Consider the following 14,152-nt stretch of genomic DNA (forward strand, 5'->3'; position numbering starts at 1 on the left):
TGGATGGAAGAAAAGCAAGAGAGAGTGTCAAGTTCTCACCCTTTGTGCCTGTCCATACTTCCTATCCCTGCCCAATCAAGGTGTCTTTTCCCATCTGGGAAGCCCTGATTGATTGGGGAGCCAGAGAGAAAAGGCCCCTCAGATCACAACTGCCCCATGATTTAAATTGGCTGTGCTGAGCTCCCAGGCAAGCTGAGGGAGAGGCCCATGCAGGCCAGAGCCAGTGGCAAGGGCTGCTGTGACAGTCAACTGCCAAAGTCAGCTTGACCTCCTTGACTCACAAGGAAGGAACCCAAGAAAGGGAATTGGTATTCAGGAACCTTCTAGAAGGCCAGGGTCACATTTTCTATGGCTAGTCACCCTGAATGTGGATGTGCTCATGAGTAGAGAGTGTCTATTTGGGGTAGACACACTCAATGCCTGCCTTCAGGATCTCATCATCTTCTAAGAAAATGTAGTTTCAGCCTTAGGTGCAGTGTCTTTGAAACAAACTGGGATGTCAGACCCCTTCCCTCCAAGTCCTCTTCACCAGGTCTGTGCTGGGATCTTGGTTTCTCTCACCTTTCCACATGTGTTGCCAAAGATGCTGCTTCTTACCTAGTCAGGAAAGAAGGAAGAAGATGGAGGGCTCAGCTGGTTTCAGCTTGTGGTCCCAGGTTTAAAATTATTTCCCTAGGGCCATGTTGCCTAAAAGAAACATAACACAGACACATATATAATTTTAATTTTTCTGATGCCACATTAAAAAAAATGAAATAATTTCAATAGATTGTATTTAACCTGCTATATCAAAAATATTGTCATTTCAGTGTTTAATCAGTATAAAACAGTCATTAATAAGATACTTTATGTTCTTTTTTCATACAAAGTCTTCAAAACCTGGTGTGTATTGCACAGCACATATCGATTTGGAGCAGCCACATTTCAAGTGCACAGTAGCCACATGTGGCTTGTGGCTCTCAACAGGACAGCGCTGTCTTAGACTACTGTTTTCTTCCACAGGTGGTCATTGATTCCTTTTAATAATCCTGAATTAACTTATGTTCATAGAAGATTTACCATTTCTCAAAGAGTCTTCAACCCATTTGATTGCATTTGAGTCACTATTATTTATTTATTTGAGAGAGAGGAAGAGAGAGAGAGAGCAAGCTCACAAGTGGGGGATGGGGCAGAGGGAGAAAGATAATCTCAAGCAGGCTCTACACAGACCCTGATGTGGGACTTGATCCCACAACCTGAGCCAAAATCAAGAGTCAGACCCTCAACCAACTGAGTCACCCAGGTGTCCCATGAGCCACTATTGACAGCAGAAACTGAGGCAGAAAAATGTGTCATCTGGGCAATTGGTAGCAGAGTTAAGCCACCCAATTTCTGGTTTGGTGGACATACTGCCCTGAGTTCACCTGGAGTGGGGAAGGAGAGGTAAAAAGTCAAGGTGGCTAGGAGGCTGTAAGAGATAGGTCAGACCTGTCTGTGAACATACTAAAACCCACTGATTATACATGGCTAGTGGGTGAATTGTATGGTAGGGGAATTGTATCTCCATAAAACTGTTGAGAGAGAGAGAGAGAGGGAGGGAGGGAAAGGCCAACTGAGTGGACTTTTTGCTTTTCAGGAGCCCAAGTGTGAGGGAGGAGGGGGTCTGCTGATGACACCATTGTCCTTCACTGTAAATCTTTGTATTGTCAAATTACGTTAGCCAAGGGAAATGAACATTTTCTATAGGCAAAGTGAGGTGCCCCCAAGATTCTGAAATAAATCATCCCCAGAATTTGCATTATAAATGATAAAATCAGCAACTGAAAGGTAAATACACCATATACATACATATATATATATGTGTATATATATATATATATATGAATAGGTAAATATATATGAAAGGTAAATACACCATATACATACATATATATATATATATATATACACAAGTATATATATATATATACACACACATATATATATATATGTGTGTGTATATATATATACGTGTATATATATATATATATATATATGTATATGGTGTATTTACCTTTCAGTAAATGTGTATACCTTTCAGTATACATGTGTGTGTATATATATATATATACATACATACACACCTTAAAGGTACAGAGGACTCCCACTTGTGCAGAAGGCTGGCCTGGCTGGGGAAGGCTGTGCCAACCAGAAACACCTGGGAAGGTCTGCCTTGCTCACTGCTGTTTCCTGGGTGTGTGGCCCAGGCCTGGGAACATCTGGCCCCCTCAGAGAGTATCTGTTGAGTGAATACTAAGAGCAGAGGGTGCCAAGAACAAGGATTTGCCCCTCTGGGACTGGGAGCAGGAATGTCTCCAAGTTGGGTCTGTATTCATCTTACTTTAGCCTGATGTCAACAAACGTCAGTGCCCAGGGGCCTCTGGTAATTCATGGGTCTTCCCTGCCCTTACTAAAGGGAGAGAATGGACAGATGACATACTGTCCTATGCTTTGAAGTATTGCACTTCCTCCCTGGGTTAGGGATTCATTGGCATACAGATTAGTACTTTTGTCTATTTGTGTCTGTCTGTCTGATTTTTGTTGTGGTGATCACTTTTAGTTGAGCTGGCATCCCTGAGCATGAATGACATGGAACCCTGAAAAAGTGACATCTAGCCTGGCCAGATGAGCCACCTCCCCTAGGAGACCACTGGGGTCTATTTGACTCTCTGGGAAGCTCCTGGAGTTATTTCCATGCCTTCTTTCCAGTGCCCAGTGACTTTACTGGAAAAGCACAACTTCAAAAGAATTTCTGAATCATATCCCACAAGTAAGAAAGTGCAATGCAAGGATAAAAATCTACAGATGGAGAGACTGCTGTTGAACACATGACCTCAGATACTGAGATGCAGATGGCTGTGCCTAAGCCTGGCCCTGTGCCTGTGCACCCCCAGCCTGCCTGTGAAAGGCCCCCATCAACCCACTGTGTATCACATTGTGTGTCACCCTGGGGGTCAGGGAAGGGAGTGGTGCTTACTCTCCTGGATACACTCAGCACCAAACCTTCCATTCAATGCAAAGGGTGGGGGCAAGCGGGAAGCAGGAAGTGCCACAGGCCAGCAGCACCTAGATACATAGCCGGGGAGGCCCTGGCACTGAATGCCCTACACCAGGCGGTTCCAGGAAATTCCAAGCCAGCCAATCTAACTGGCTTTTCAAAGCAGCTAAGCTGCTATTTTAAGGGCTGTGTTGAGGGGAAATAACTCAACAAAAGCAAAACAATGGTATCAGAGAAGGAAGGTCAGAGTGGGCTCAACAACCCCCTTTCCACTTTCTGGGATGCAGCCAGAGGCCCTGGGCTGGGCTGTCACTCTGACACCCTCCTGACAACTGTCCAAAAGTTTGAGGTACCTCAGAGTGCCTTAGACAAACCTTGGGCTCCCTGGACCAACAACACAACAGAGCAGACTCTCTGTGCTCCTTTGGGTCATCTGAAGTCTCTCCTCCCACCTTGAGCTGGTAGGTCTGCCCCTCTGCCGGCACCACCTCTATACCTAGGTCTATGGAGCAGACATTCCGGACCCCATGGGGACTCACTTCCCTGCCACGTCCAGGAGGATGGCTCTGATCTCAGGGTCATGGTTACCCTGTCCTATTGGCAGGCCTGCCAGTGTGAGGTCTGGTCCTCTGCTGGAGTCACTCTGTGTCACTCATCCTTCCTACTGGCTCTTTCCTCAATTGTAAAATGAGTTCAGGGGTGAATAATACTCCATCACCTTCCAGTGCTCCCATACCATTCCTGGGATCCAGGGTGTCACTCCCAGCTCCCACTTGTAGTGTCACCTGGGTGCCAGTGACAGGCTGCAGGCATGGAGCAGGAAGCTGCAGGGGTATACATCCAGGGCTAATTTCCCATCTGATTCCGTGGGTACCCATGCTTCTTCAAGACATTCAAGCCCCAAGTGTCTATTAGTGGCTCAAGGGAGCTCCTGAAGGCGTTGCTTATGGATAGGTTGGGCAACTTATGGAAATGAGACCAAGATGAACACTGGGCACGGATTCTAGAAAAGCACAGCCTGACCCTACCATGGGGGATGGTTAGGAAGAGATGCTTAGAAAATCTTGTGGGAGTTCTGGGGATTCCCTGAGCTGGGGCTGGCGCCACATGGTCTCTTCAAGGATACCTTTGCATCAGAAAAGTGATACTGTGGCCACTTACAGTCATGTGTCCTTGGAGAAGCCACTTAGTTTCCCTAAGCTATGATGTCCTCATTTGTCTATCCCTCTGAGGTTGCCATAAGCAGGGTCATGGGTGGGCCTCCTTTCTTTTTGATGGGTGTTCTGTTCATACTGAGCAGAGAGACTGATGGGGTTGTCCCCCTGAATTCTATTGCACTGGCTTGGCACTGGCTCCAGAGGAGAAGCAAGGGGGCTCTCCTGTTCAAGGCAGACTCCTGGTCCCAGTCTCCCACCACGTGGACAGAGGCGGGGATGTGCCAGCAAAGTGTTACTGATTGTCCGAGTTTGTGAAAAGAATATTAAGAAAAGCTAAGTTCCATGAAGAAGATAGTGATAAATTAAAAAAAAAAAAACTTAAAATAAGGGCACATGGGTGGCTCAAACAGCTATGTGTTCAACTCTTGATTTCAGCTCAGGGCATGATCTCATGGTTTGTGAGTTTGAGTCCTGCATCAGGCTCTGTGCTGATGGCACAGTGCCTGCTTGAGATTCTCTTCCTCTCTCTGCCCCTCCCCTGCTCATGAACTCTCGCTCTCTCTCTCTCACCCCGAGTCGGGCTCTGCACTGACAGCACCTACTTGGGATTCTCTTCTCTCTCCCTCTGTTCCTGCTCTTCCCTTGCTCATTCTCTCTCTCTCTCTCTCTCTCCTCTCTCTCTCAAAATAAATAAACTTTAAAAAATTAAAAAAGAAAAGAGAAGAAAAGAAAAAGAAGGAAAGAAAAGAGAAGGAAAGAAAAGCCAGGCTCATATCCTGGGAGGATTTGACATTTTAAAGGAAAGGATTTGCGCCCTAGGAAAGTGGCTCACAGATGTTCTGCCCTCAGGACTACATGAGGAAGAAAAAACATGCAAAACAAAGGAACTGATTGCCTCAGTAATGTTGAAAATTGCAGATCATTTTCAAAGAGGCAAATGGATCTTTCGGGTGGCTGGGTGACAATACAAATACAAGTAGTTATTGTGTTCTGGAAAAGCTAACATCGGGGTCTCATCGTTTTCCTCTGACTTTCTTGGTGCCCTGGCTCTCCTGTGCCTCCAGTGCTCACAGAGAGCTTGCTTAATGATGTCCCGAACAGGAGGCATGACCCAGGCTGCCTAAACACAAGGTGTTTGTTTTGGTCAGAGATAACTCACACTGTGCTCTGACTTAGAATGAACCCTTCAGAGGGATGTGAATACATCATGGTGTGTGGGAACAGAGCTGATTGGAAATTTGAGAGCAAGCTTCTTTCTGAAAGTCTGGTGAACTGGCCTGAACGGAACCTTTTATCTTCAACCAGGAAAGCAAACTGGGATAAGAGAAAGTTTACTTCAACTGGGAACACCTGTGTTGGTTGATTCAGCAATATACCCAGCTAATCTGGGAACCTAGATTCTTAACACGATGATATCATAGTGTTCAAAAGAAGCAAGAAGGGGCACGTGAGCAGCTCAGTCGATTAAATGTCTGACTCTTGTTTTTGGGTCAGGTCATCATCTCACAGTTTGTGAGTTTGAGCCGTGCATCAGGCTCCATGCTGATGGCACAGGGCCTGCTGGAGATTCTCTCTCTCTCTCTGCCCCTCCCCTTCTCATTCTCTCTCTGTCTTTCTCTCTCTCAAAATAAATAAATAAAACTTAAAAAAAAAAAAAAAGAAGCAGGAACAGCTGTTGACCCAATGGACAAATAGATACTAGTGTTGGTGAGGTGGCCTGCTGTCAGGCAGCAGCTGAGAAAATCCGCCTTGGCTACCAATGGTGGGAGACTGACCTCTTCTACAACCCAGGGAGCAGAGCCCACCTCAAACCCCATGAAGACAGAACACCCCTGGCAAGGAGTGCTCTCTTGGGACCAGTCCAAGTGGGGATCTGCTTTGGAAGCCACAAAACTGAAGGAGGGGTGATCTGAAACATCCCAAGGGAAGCAGGTGGAATTTGAAGCTAGACAACTTGAAGTTGGAGGAGGGGTGCATTCAAAAGAATGAAAGAATATGAGAGAGAGAGAGAGAGCAGAGTGCAAAAGAGTGCATAGAGACACTGTCCTCCTAATGCCCAAGTCATGATGCCCTCTGTTCCAGGGTCATATAAAGGAACAGTAGAGTAGATAAGGCAGGACTGTGGCCTTCCCCCATCATTCTGCTCACTGACAGCTCCCTGATTTGTCTGAATGACATTTATTTATTTTTTATTTTTCTAAAGTTTAATTATTTATTTTGAGATTAAGATAGAGAGACAGAACGAGGGAGCAGGGGAGGGGCAGAGAGAGAGGGAGAGAGAATCCCAAGCAGGTTCCATGCTGTCAGTGCAGAGACTGATGTGGGGTTCAATCCCACCAACTGTGAGATCATGACCTGAGCCAAAAGCAAGAGGTCTATGCTTAACTGACTGAGCCACCCAGGTGCCCCGTATGACATTTAAAGATTTAGCATTATGTGCTGGGATCTGGCATACAGGAAGCTTCATTCTATATATCTTCTCATTTAATCCCGTTTCACCCTCACAAAGGACTGCAAGACCAGCACTATTTCCATAAGATCAGAGAAGTTAAATAATTTATTCTAGGTCACACAGCCTGTGAGTGGAAGAACTAAGTCTTAAGCTTCCTTCTTGGTGATCCAAACCTCCCCCTTCCACCAGGCCAAGCACTTCTTACCTGAGGGCAGGGACCCTCCCTCAACCCTCTCAGAGGTACCTCCCTCAGTACTTGCACCATCAACTAAGACTGGTTTCTGTGGTCCAAGCAGGTCAGAGGAAGGCCTCAGGCCCTTGTGGAGGATTAAAGATGGCACAAATTCTTAGACATTCCGTGTCTCTCCCCTTGAGTTTGAGAGGTGGATAGGTAGAGTCCGTGTCCTCTCCCCTTGAGTCTGGTGGACCTTATGGAATCACTGTGGAAAAAGTGAGGCTGTAGACCTCAAGGCCAAGTAAAAGGAATCTTTGCTCTTTGCCCTTGGTCTCTTGGAGCACTCAGTTTCTGGACATCGCTCTGGTAACATCCCATGTAGACCAAGTCCCTATGCTGTGACGTGGAGAAGTGCACATCAGTACTTGGGTTTATAACTGCAGCTGAGCTCCCATCCAACAGCCAGCATCACCTGCTAGACAATGAGTCAACCTGAATGTCCTGTCCTGGTAGCAATGGAAGCCCCAGCAGATGTCTGATAATAACCATTTGAGAGATTCTAGGTGAGGACATCCCAATTGAGCTCATCCTGAATCTCTGACACTCAAACTGTGAGCAAAATAAAATGGCTGTTTTAAGTGACCTGCATTTGAGGGTAGGTAATTCATTTTATAGCAGTAGATAACCACAAGGGTGCCTCTATGAACACCTGGGTCCAGATGAGCTGCACGTAGGGCATGTGGGTGTCACGTGATGAAGAAGCATCAGAAGTGGCCAGCCTTGCCTGCTCCACTCAGATAGTCTAAGGGATTCCTCTGGACAATGCTACCCAGCATATGCTTTCAAACTTATAACTAGTGAACTTCAAAAAAAAAAAAAAAGAGTTTTGGAGCAAACTTTTAATTGGCAAGTGGTAAACTTATCTCTGAGAGAACAAAGAAGGGCAGCAGGATCTGGGAACAGAGATGAGCTCAGAAGCCATCCAGATGGATTTCTGAGACATACAGAAAACCAGGGATGGCAGGAGGAGAAAATAGAGGTCAGAAAAGCAATACTGTTCGTGTCGATGTGAATGGCGGGATGACATTTCGCTGTTATTGTTAACTGCATTTCTCATTTCCCCAGCCAGCTTGTTTCAGGATTTGAGCTCTCCTGGGACAGGGTTCCCATGAGTCATTGTCCCCAAGGTGAAGAAATGGGTCTCTCTCTTCTGAAAATCATCTCGCCATTTAGTGAGCTGCCTGAAAGTTGGAGTTTCTGCCCCAGCCCCTATAAGTATCCATAGATTGGGGTGTGCACTTCAATATGTCAAGTCTTGTCTCCAAACATGGTTTAGCATAAATCTGATCTAAAACAGCACAGCAATGTTTTGAAAATTGCTCATGTGAATTCCCCAAACCTCCAGATTACTCAAACTTCATCTTAGTGTCTTGAAATGCAACTTGCTGGTCCCTCCAGCTACTGAATACAGTTGGATTTTGTGCTTTGGCTCTGAATTTGGGAAGAATCACATCTTTAAGACCAAAGTCAAGCCCCAGGACCTTGTCTAGAGGAAAGTGAAAACCAAGGCTTGTACAAGCCTTGCTCTGTGTGGGAACAACTCCCTTCCTATGTGGGCCGGGGCACCTCTTTTTGCCCTGCAAGAAGCATGGGGGAGGAACAAAATAATGGGTGAGAGGGGCTTTGCTTTTATTTCCTACATTCCAGCAGGCCAAATATCCAGCTTGGGACTGAGCTCAGTACTGCTGGGTAAACAGCCTGACTTAGTCCCTGCTTTTTAGCCAGTGGAAAAGAATAGTTTGGTATTTTGTTTGTACAGAGAAGAGAATGGCTTGACAAGATCAAAGATACTGAATTGTGACATTTGTAGATACACAACCAAATAAAGAAAAGGAGAGAAATTATTCTGTATGTTGAGGGAAAGCCATAAATAGGTTATACTGGAAATAGTACTTGAAAATTGTAAAATCTGTCCATATGTAAAGAAGTACCAAAAAAAAAAAAAAGGAATAAGCATGAGTTTGAATTTGGCCACAGTTTAGGCCATCTCAGGATGCTGATGGGATCAGGAGGGAGATTTCCATTCAGAAACTGAAGGTTAGGTGTTCAGATGCTGAAGATAGTTTCATTTAGGGAAAAACTGTGGTGGAAAGGACCTCTGTTGGGGAGGGAAGCAGGAACAGACAAAATGTGGGGCTCATAATCTAGACCACAGTTGCCAATCTATGGACCAAGTCAGGCTACACCCACTGGTCTCTACACTGTTGCTGCTTTCCTGCTACAAAGACAGCAGTGAGAGGTTACAGCAGAGTCTCTGTGACCCATGAAACCTCAAAATATTTATTATGTGGCCCTTTAGAGGAAATGTTTGCAAGCCTTAGTGTAGAAAGTCACAAAGGCACTCACCTTGATATCACTTACCTTGCCGTTGTCCCCAAATTGTGTTAGGTTGGGTTCTGCATGATTGCTAGTATGATGAAAAATGTGAATACATACATGTATACAGACACATATAGACACACAGACACATACATACATATATATACACACATGCAAACATACTTGTATGCATGCATACACACATATGTAGATACAATAAAATAAAGAGACAGAAAGAAAAGGACAAGACTGCATCATGGGATTATGGAGAGCAGAGGTAGATCAAGGGTAGATCAAGGTAGATCAACATGACAGTTGTGGCATACTTTTCTGTTGGCTGTAAGATACTTTGCTCCCTGTTTCCCTTTACTTGATCCTGTATTTACAATTTTTTTAAATGTTCTGTTTCTTTTGAGAGAGAGAGCATGAGTGGAGAAGGGGCAGAGAGAAAGGAAGACACAGAATCCGAAGAGGATCCAGGCTCTGAGGTGTCAGCACAGAGCCCAACGCAGGGCTTGCACCCACGAACCATGAGATCATGACCTGAGCCAAAGTTGGACGCTCAACCAACTGATCCACCTAGGCACACCCTGTATTTTTAAATATAAGGATAATAACAAGGCTAATAAAGAGTTGATGATAGAACCTTCTTTTCCTATTCTCTAAAACCACGAAATACACACCAAAACAAACAGAGGATCAAGAATGAAGACAAAGGCTAACCTTCTCTGTTGCCCAGAAAGATTTTTAGTCAAGTTAAGGTTCATTTGGGTACCAGACAGGCAAAGGAAGAAGAGCCATCCTGTGTTTGCATATTTTCAAATAGAAGTAATTGGCAAATGTTCTATAGCTAGATAGTTACTTATTCTGCCAGTTGCAAATTTACAGATATCTATACCAAACATCCCTTTTCTTTTCTCTTTACTCTTCTCTCTTTTCCTTTCCTTTTTGTTCCTTTCCTTTCTTTTTTGTTCCTTTTCCTTTCCTTTTTGTTCCTTTCCTTATCTTTCTTCTTTCTTCCTTTCTTTTCTTTCTTTCTTTCTTTCTTTCTTTCTTTCTTTCTTTCTTCTCTCTCTTTCAGAGTAAGCACATATCTAGATGCAACATGGAAACACATTTGTCTAGTAGACTAGGAGGGAACATGAGAAGCTCTGAGGAAAAAGGAGAAGGTTCTTATAGACATCAATGAACAGTTTATTTCCCCACAGCCCTTGGGATACCAAGAAAAAAAACTCATCTATGAAAAAGAAGCTAAATGAATAAAAGTGAGAATAACCTTCAGAAGAGAAGGGGATTAGGGCACTTCACCTTGGGAAGTAGGTATTTTGAGTAGAGTATGACAGAAGAATTAAAGAATTGAGGACTCATCCCCATCCATGAGAAAAGAGGAGTGTTGACGTGTGGGGGAGAAAGGGATGGAAGTGTCTGGGAGAAAAGAAAGATGTCTTGAAGAGCTGACATAAAGTTTCTTCGTTGAAAATTTCATAATTCCTGTTTGGGGAGAGAATACTGGCTTGATTGGATGGGTTACTGGTTCAATATGCCAGTTTGTGTATTTGCAATAAGATGCATTTTATAGAAAATTGAGTCTATCGTGAAAAGCTGGACATTCTTTCCTTGTTGTGGAGTTTTAGAACCACTAGTCACATTTCACTAAAGAGTAGGGTGGAGTGTGATGGGCATTCTTTATAATGGTGACTAGCATCCATGGGATGCCTACTGTGTGCCAGGACCCTTTGTATATTTTTTCAAATGTTTACCACAACCTTTCAGAGTAGTTTATTGTCCTGACTTTACTGTCCATTTAAGAAGCTATGCAATTTGCTTAAGATCAGCCACCAGAAATACCAATGCTGAATTTTGAACCCTGATCTATCCAGATCCTACGCCATGTTCTAGCCACCATACCAGTGGTCCCCCAATACCAGTCTGTGTACAATCCCATACCCTATGCCAGAGATTTTGATTCAGCAGGAGTTGTTTGGTTGGGCTCCCTCACAAAGAAAATCTTAGATGATAAGGATCTGAGTGCAAATGGTTTATTGGAAAATGATCCCAGGAATAGCACTAGGGGAGTGGGGAAAAGGGACATAAAAAGGAAAACAACAACAACAACAACAACAACAACAACAACAAAGGGAGCATTCGTGAGATTACTCTGGGCAACTGGAGTTTGATCCTGCTGAAGAATCTGGGAGATGGTAGAGAATATGACTGAGAATGGTCCCTTTCTGAGGAATAAGAACACATGGACACTTCCATCAACTCTCATTGGCTGAATGACAAATCTGGGGCATTAGCTCCTAGGCACATTTGGATTCCTCTGAATGTGATCCAGGTGTGCTCCCCAAGTAGAGGAGGCCTCAAACAGAGGGATACAGGTGTTTTGTGTAAAAGAAGCCATCTGTGACCCAGAGGTGAATGGGCAAGATACAAAATATCAACTGCAGCATTAAATGGGGCTGAATATTTTGTATTTTATTTTATTTTATTTTATTTTATATTTTATTTTATTTTAATTTATTTTATTTTAATTTATTTTATTTTGAGGGGAGGTAGGCAGAGAGAGAGTGAGAGAGAAAATCCCAAGCTGAGCATGTAGGCTGACACAGGGCTTGATCTCACCTGAGCTGAAATCAAGAGTTGGATGCTCAACCAACTGAGCCACCCAGGTGCCCCAAGAACCTGTAATTTTAAAAAGCTCTCTAGTTTTAAGCAAATAGTGTCAGGAAAATTTAATATCCACTTGCAAAAGGATGAAACAACATTTAGTCAATGTATTACTTCTTCAAAAATATATATTTAACATTTTTTGACTCCTTGTGTTTGGGACAATTTGGTTTCCCAGAATCAAGTAATTGTTTGAATTTTAAATTTTCCCCTCTTAAACTTTATTTCTACCACATTTTAGGCTCCCTGAAGAGTGTCTGCATCCCCTCTGTGCATGTGGGAAATGGTGCTTGGAATATGAGGGGTACACTGATATCACAGGCCCAGGCGATGTTTCCAGTGCCCTTGGGTGGGGCACTAACTGGAAGCTGGTCAAGCAAAGCTTCAAAATAGATGAGTAAATCCCAGGAAAATGTCAAATGGAAAATTTGTGTGATCTGGATAATCTTGTAGGAAACCTTTAGATGATAAAGATCTGAGTGCAAGTGGTTTATTGGGAGGTGATCCCAGGGAGCATCACTAGGGGAGTGTGGAAATGGGACAGGAAAGGAAAACAAACTAAGATGTGGATGTCACACTTGATGTCAGGCAATGCTATTTACTTTGCCTCCAAATAAAAGGAGGTGGCCCCTCCACCTGCACCATCACTCCAAAAGTGAAGTTGGATCTTTACCTTATACCACATACAAAGATTAACTCAAATGGATCAAAGACCTAAACATATGAGCTACAATTATAAAACTCTTAGAAGAAAACATAGGAGAAAAGCATCATGACATTGGATTTGGCAATGACTTTTCCACATAACAATAAAAAGCATAGACAACAATAGAAAAAAATAGATGAATTGGACTACATCAAACTTGAAAGCTTCTGTGCATCAAAAGGCACAATTCAACAGAATGAAAGTCAAGCCACTGAATGGGAGAAAATACTTGCAAACTATGTATTCGTTTAAGGATTAATATCCAGAATATATAAAGAACTCCTTCAACTCAACAACAAAAAGGCAAACAACCTGATTAATTTGAGAAAAAGGCTTGAATGGACATTTCTCTAAAGAAGATATACCAGTGACCAATAAGCACATAAAAAGGTGTGCACCATCACTACTCATTATGGAAATGTAAATCAAAACCATATTGAGATACCACCTCATGCCCATGAGGTTGGCTACCATCAAAAATAAAATAAAATAAAATAAAATAAAATAAAATAAAATAAAATAACAAATAGTAACAAATGTTACATTTTCCTGATCAGAAAACTGAGGCTTAGAGGATATGTGTATTGTTAAATGATATACATTAAAACATTCAAGAATTTATTTGAGCATATATTGATTTGAGTTGGGCAGCACGAAGCCAAAGTAGTTAGGAGCACTCCACTGACAGGAGCTAAGGGAGAGGTTTTTATAGAGAGGAATTAAAAGCTAAGCAAGGAGATTATTTGATTGGCTATAACTTAAGTGGTTGCCTTTATTTGGGAAAGCCTAGTTGGCATTGTTCTTTGGTTTTCATTTTCTCACATTCAAGTGCATTCATTCTCACCTGAGTTTTGGTTAATTATGTAGGCTTAAGGCATTGGAGGTTTCTCAGTCTAAAGGTCTCCTTATTTTATTACTTTAACAGTATTATGCTTAAGGTCCCAAAACTACTAGGTCATAAAATCAGAGAAGTGTTACTTTTGTGATCCTCAACCTCTTCCTTGGGCATGTCATACACCCTTCTGGAAACATGGGGAGCCATGTTCCATTGCAGATGAGAGGGAAAGCTGCAAGGTATTACTATAGCATTAGATTTTCTAGAATAAAATATTAAATTCTATTTTAATGATATTCAGCTTGTGATAAAACTACACAAATAGCATAAAGAAGGAAAAATTGTAATAATCTCACTTGAAACTAGAACCTTCTTCTAAGAAGAGAGATACAAACGTATGCTCCAAGAAAGATTGGGATCTCTTCCTCAAGAGGAGGCAAAGTCAGCATTTGATAAATATTTGCAGAATTCTTCCAACTTCAAAGCCTCCTTATGAGGATTGGAAAAAATCAAGGCAGTGCAGAAGAAATAGTTTGATCGAAGAATTAGCTTAACCACATTTCTCTGATGCTGGGAGCTGTCACACTCAAAGCAGGATTTTCTGGCAACTGTTCCAGTAATGTTTTACTGAAAAAGAAGAAATCTGAAGGATAAGAGTAAAGAGGTGAAATGAGATAATACAGAATGCTTCACAAACACAGCAAAGGACTTGCTTGTAGAAGATAAGCAAACCTGAGCCTTTTTGGGAGGGTGGGAACAATG

This window comes from Lynx rufus, unplaced genomic scaffold, assembly GCF_022079265.1.
Source record: "Lynx rufus isolate CCGP_SWC_20201006 ecotype Redwood Valley unplaced genomic scaffold, mLynRuf1.p SCAF_8, whole genome shotgun sequence".
Classification (NCBI taxonomy): domain Eukaryota; kingdom Metazoa; phylum Chordata; class Mammalia; order Carnivora; family Felidae; genus Lynx; species Lynx rufus.